At 32.0% G+C, this 6749-nt stretch overlaps 1 pseudogene; it reads left to right on the plus strand.

Annotated features, from left to right (window-relative positions):
* The first annotated feature begins 5995 nt into the window (after window positions 1–5995).
* Window positions 5996–6543, plus strand: LOC104871125 (annotated as a pseudogene).
* The last annotated feature ends 206 nt before the right edge of the window (window positions 6544–6749 follow it).

The following is a 6749-nucleotide window of genomic DNA, read 5'->3' on the forward strand; positions in this document are numbered from 1 at the left end:
TATAATATGCTAATTTGATTGACTTTTCTTTTAGTTATTGGAATATAACATCATATTCTTTGCTAACCACCCAGGTTCTGGTGACAATTCACTGATGAACTTATTGATAATTCTTTTATGTGATGTGTCACTTTTAATGATTTTAAGATTCTCTGCATTAGGTTTTCAGCAATTTGATTATACTATGCACCAGTGTAGATCTCTGAATTTGTATGACCTGGAGTTCATTTAACTGATTATATTTGTAGATTAATATATTAATATATTTCATTAAATTTGGGAAATGTGGAAACACCAACAGTTTAACCTAAACTCCAGTAACATATATAAATCAAGAAAGACAAGAAGTCAAGGGAGATTCCACTTTAAAAAATTTAAGTGAGTTTCATCTAAAATCAAGGATAGCTGATGGATTTAGTGCTCATGTGAGAGCTGATGGATTTAGTGCTATACATTATAGGACTGAAAATGTTTATACTCGATTAGTATAAAAGAAAATGTGTTGAATAAATACAAGCTTCTTTAAACTCAAAATGTATTTCTAGATATCAACACAGGATCTTCAGACACTTGAAAGGAGTTTATTAGAGTGCTGAGAGACTACTGGAATAACACTGCAATCACACCAAAGGAAAAAAATGTATGAAAATATGTACCAGACAGATAAGAAGTTAAGTCCTTCAGATTTATTATAATTCAAGTATGCTTTTAATTTATGCATGTTTGATCAGCCAAAATATTAAAATATCTACTATTAGGACTTCTGGGAAGAAAATAATGTTACAATATTAATATATGATGATATATTTTTTTGAGGTTCAAGGTATTGAACCTAGGACTTCACATAGTCTAGGCAAGTGGTCTACTAAGATACATTCCAAGCTCCCTAAATTATTTGTACTACAGTAATTTTTCTCATCATATTTATTATCTCATGTATATTATATTCTAGTGAGTTCTTTATTTTGATGACAAATTGGGTTATGAAGTTCCAGATATCTTTGTCTAATCTGATTGGTTACTAGCCATAGAGATATTAATCTGCCATGCTGCACTGTTTTTTTATTTTTAACAGAAACACTGAACTTGTTGGAAGATAAGCGAGGTAGAACTCTTGAAGACATTGTCATAGGAAAAACTTTATGAACAAATCCTCAGTAGCACGGGAACTAGCACAAAGAATCAACAACTGGGATCTCATCTTTTTAAAAAGCTTCTGCACTGTAAGTGAAATCACCAATAGAGCTAAGAGACAATCTGCAATGTGGGAAAAAATTTACCAGATGTTCCTCACAAGAAGGTCTACTATCCAGAATATATAAAGAACTAAAAAAAAAAAAATCAGGCTCCCCAAATATAAAGACCCAATTCAAAAATGTGCATCTGAAATAAACAGACATTTCTCAGACAAAGAAGTTAAAGTAGCAAATAAATATATGGACTATTTTTTTACTGTTTTCCTAGGTTATGAATTTGTGAATCACTTGACTATTTTTTAAATTTTTCTTTTCTTTTGATAAGGGGAATAGATTGTATTTAAATCTCATTAGAGCCACAAGACAGTACAAGTTTCATTCTTATATTCACCTGAAATGCCTTAATTTTTTCAGCCTAATGATACTTTGGTTGAGTATAAAAATTCTAGTAAACTGAAGTTTTATTCTAATGTCATCTCAAATCTTTGCATGATATAACATTATATTACTTCTATAACTTTGATTATTGAAAATTATAATATACTTCAATATATGTCTTCTAAATACTGTAGACATTAGTAAATATAAAATAATGACAGAAAAAATTCATATAGCTTCCAGCCCAACACTTTTCATTGACTATGTTACTTTGATAGTCTAAGATCATAAAAATACATAACTGTACTTTTTAAAACATGCTGAAGACTGTTTGCTTTTGGTTTGCGTACATTGTGACAGTAGTCATTATGCAATTCCAAAACAACTCACTACACATTTATTTGTATCTTTCTTATGTGTTGCACCCTGATATATATTAACCCCTAAGCTCAGAATGAATTAGTTTGCATTTCTATAAATAATACAACTTGAGGTCATCTCAGAAATCAGTAAGATTCCACCCATTACAGAAGCACTCAGAGGCCACTTCACCCGTGGTTCAAGGTGACCTGGCTAGTGCTTGTGTGTACAGCAGACTTCAGCATCCTACACATGAAGTAGATTATACCAACATGAAGAATGTAAGATTTGTGAGGTCAGATTGAAAGGAGATGATACGTTAGATATTTTTTCAGCTTTAATTGAGTTTATTGGTGCATTTTAGGGATACAGTACAGTTACATTCATTGTTGGGATCTTGTACTTCCACATGACAAGTCTTGATTCTCATTTTTTCCCCTTGTCCCTGCCCTCAAATCACCCCTTCTCCCCTCCCCATCTACAAACACTTTATTTTCATCTTTTCATTATCTCACATTTTTTTCTTTTCCCTTATTACCTTTCTCCTACCCATCCCAACTTCTCTACTAGATTTTTTAATTAGTGAGTTATTGCCCTTTACACTGTGAAAGCCAAGAGGTAGTCCCCAGAGTAAAATTCATACAGAGCCGGGTAACAAAATAACATTCAAAATATATAAATCAAATGGAGCTTAGGAACACAGCACTATTATTCTAGTAAGTTTAGTATTTATATGATTATTTCAGTTGATTTTGATATAGTCATGGGTAGTATAATGATGTTTTGATCAACAATGGACAACATATATGAAGATGATTTATTAAGATTACAATGGACCAGAAAAATCCCTATAGCTTTGTAATGTCAGAGCACTCAGAACAGTACAGCATAATGCATGACTCACTAGTTTGTGGTGATTCTTCTGTAAATAAATCTACTGCACTGTATTAAATTAGGGCACTATGGATACTATATTACTAGAGAATAATAAAATGATTATATTACTGTTTTATTTACTCTATTATTATTTAATCATTACTTTAGAGTGCATTCCTACTTATAAAATGTTTATTGTAATAAGTTGTATTATGTTATGCTAGCAGAAACCTCATTTATCTCATGTTAGAAGGAGCAGGAATAGGAGGGGAAGGAGATGCATAAAGAATTAAGGTGTGTTATCTACAGTACAAACTTTCCATAATAAATATAATCATTATGCACTCTAAACATGTGCTCAAAACAAGGAAATAAAAAGAGAATAAACAAATCAAATTAATAAAATGCCTCTTGATTTCATCACCAGACCATATCCAGTGAATGACCTTTTAAGTTTGTGTAAATATTCTTTGTGGTGTTCACAGGAAAACAAGCAGTAAAAATCCATTTCTCAAAATATATGTCTACTGATAAGAAATACATTACTGTATTACATCAGTGGGCACTTTTTGGTTGTACTCATTTTAAAAGGGAAGAGCTTCTCAGTGTAGCACTGGTTTTAAATGTTATATAAATGCTACACAAGATTTCTCTTTCGCGTTCAATTGATGCTGAAGCTTTTCACATTGTGTTTGCTTGGAAGTATTCTGGACATTTGAAAAAAATTATAGATTTAATTGAACTGATGACTATCCCATGGAGTCATCAGCAAATATGAGTGTCTCTTATCCTTACTAGACTCTATGTCTACATAAAAAGGTGGTACATCATAAAAACATGATAATATTGATCTTCACATTCTTTTAAGCACAAATCTTCCTCCCTAACATATAAAGATATGAAATTCATTATTTTGGATAAATATTAGAAATATAGGGGGTTATTTATAGTCTATTAGTTTTGAGGGAATTTCAATCTCTTGAGCAAGGTCCCTGGCTTTGTTATCCTTTTATGCTCATGACAGAGAGTAAGGATTCTGGCCTGTACAGGGCTTTTGCTTCTTCCCTAATATTACCCTTAAATTGCCTAATTTTGCATGCACATTGAATATTCATTGTGTGCAGGAAAACTGAGAGGATAATAGTAAGCAAAGGGATAAAATAGCAGGAGGAAAATATTACTTAATGTACCATTGTATCTCCATTATGTGGATATAATTTGCCCACAGATAATTTAGCTTGAAGCTTTACTATCCCACGTTAAAATTCAAAGTAAGCAGAATATTGTTTTTTTCTTTTGTATTCCTGAAAACTATTATGAAGGTTAAAGTAATATCATTCATAGGAAGGAAACTTGAATGCTTACTAAAGCTAGACTTTGCTTTTTATCATTGAGTTTATTGGGTGCAATTCACAGATATGCAATGAATATATTCATATGAAATTTGACCCTGTACATGATACATCTTCATTCATATTTTTTCCCATACTCCTTCCTTCAACCCATTCCCCTTATTTGCAAAATATTTCTTTCCATTTTCCCTTTTTTTCCCTTCCTCCTTTCCCTTCCACTTTTCTAGTGCTCCTTGAATATTTTCTCCTATTAGTTAATCCATATTATCCATTTGGTCCTCATTTATACTTTCAGTTTCTTACACCGTGCAACAATGTCATGTTTACATGTAAGTATCTGATTAATTTCACTGATGACTATGGTCTCAAGGTGGATCCATTTATCTAAAAATGTCTCCATTTTATCTTTCTTTATGGCTGAATAGTACCCCATTGCATAAAAAACACATATTCTTTGTTCATTTATCAGTTGTTGGGCATTTGGGTTATTTCCAAGATTTGCTTATTACAAACTGTGCTGTTATGAACATGGGTGAGCATATGTCACTGTGGTCTGATGTTTTTAATTCTTTTGGGAAGGTGCTGAGAAGGGAGATAGTTGGATCAAATGGAAACTCTATTCCTACTTTTTCAAGAAACTCCACAATGATTTCCACAGTGGTTGCAGCAGTCTACACACCCACCAACAGTGAAGAAGGGTTTTTTTCTGCACAACCTCACCAGCATTTGCTATTGGTTGATTTCTTGATAGCAGCTATTCTTTCTAGAGTGAGATGTATTCCCAGCTTTGTTGTAATTTGCATTTCTCAAATGATCAGTGATGTTGAACATTTTTTGTTACATTTATTTGTACTTTATGCTCCTTCATGTGAGAAGTATATATTCATCTCACATGCGCATTTTTGGATCTTTAAATTTGGGGCTTTTTTTTTTCAGTTCTTTATATATATATTCTTGATATCAGTCTTTTGTCAGGGGAACAGTTGACAACAATTTTTGTCTCTTTACTCTGTTGATGAAATATTTTGTTTTGTAAAAGCTTTTTAAGGAGATGTGATCCCAGTTATTGATACTTTGTATTAGTTAATTTTTTATTAGAGTTTTATTCATAAAGTATTTTTCTACACCTATATCCTCAAGAGTTATACTTATTTTCTTTTCCAATAGATGCAAAAAACAAACAAACAAACAAATAAGATATTGGCCAAAATAATGCAGCAAATCATCAAGAAAATTATGCACCATGACAAAATAGGATTCATCCTATAGATGCAGGGATGGTTCAATACACAGAAATCAATAAATGTAAAAGATCTAAGGACAAAAATCACATGATTACCTCAATAGATGCACAAAATGCATTTGACAAAGTACAAAAACAATTCATGATACAACTCTACTGAAAATTGAAATTAATGGCTTTTATCTCATTTTGATAAAAGCCATTTATGACAAATCAATAGACAACATCATAGTAAGTGGTCAAAAACTGAAAGCTTTCATTCTAAAATCAGGGGTAAGTCAAGATGTGCACTATCACCATTCCTATTCAATAAAGTTTTGGAAACATTAGCTGGAGCAGTTAGAAAAAGAAAGAAATAAAAGGATTAAAGAGAAAAAGGAAAACATTAAACTATTTTTATTTGCAAATGACATGATACTCTACACAGAAGACCCAAAACTTCACCAGAATTCTACATTTAAAAGCCAAATTCAGCTGTATAGCTTCATACAAAGTCAATACTCAAAAATCAGGGATGTGAGTGTTTCTGCAGACAGGCAGTGGAGGTTTCCCAGGTGGTGAATAATAGCTCTTCAAGTCTGTAATAAAAAATGGCTTCCAATAAAGCTACATTGCAAAAAATGGGAAGGAAACAAGATGGAAAAAGTAATAAAGTTGAGGAAGTAGAGCATGAGGAGTTTGCGGTAGAAAACACTGGACCATCATGTAGTGAATGGGAAAGTGGAGTATTTTCTGAAGTGGAAGGATTTACAGATACTGACAATACATGGGAACCCAAAGAACATTTAGGTTGTCCACAATTAATTGAAGCATTTCTTAATTACAAAAAAGCTAGTAAAGGAAAAGATGATACAAAAATGAAATCTTTATCTGACAGTGAATCTGATAATAGCATATCAAAGAAGAAAAGAGATGCTGCAGATAAATCTAAAGGATTTGCTGGAGGTCTTAATCTGAATAAATAATTAATGCCACAGACAGTAATGGAGAATTGATGTTTCTCATGAAATGGAAAGATTCAGATGATGCTGACTTGGTGCTGGCAAAAGAGGCAAATATGAAATATCCCCAAATTGTAATTGTTTTTTATGAAGAAATACTAACCTGGCATTCTTGTAAGGGAGATGAAGCTCAATAACTTACGTCAAATGTATATATACACACACACACACACACACACACACACACATATATATATATAATTTTGAAATTAGCATTTGGATAAGTTGTTGGGTATTTTTGTTTTGCATCAATAGCTGTGGTTACTTTGAAAAAAATATCAAGCTTTCTGTAGTTGCTTCTTTTATCATAAAGTAGCATTGATAGCCTGACATATTTCCTCTG

Source organism: Fukomys damarensis, unplaced genomic scaffold (genome assembly GCF_012274545.1).
Source record: "Fukomys damarensis isolate Sample0158 unplaced genomic scaffold, DMR_v1.0_HiC HiC_scaffold_38, whole genome shotgun sequence".
Lineage (NCBI taxonomy): Eukaryota > Metazoa > Chordata > Mammalia > Rodentia > Bathyergidae > Fukomys > Fukomys damarensis.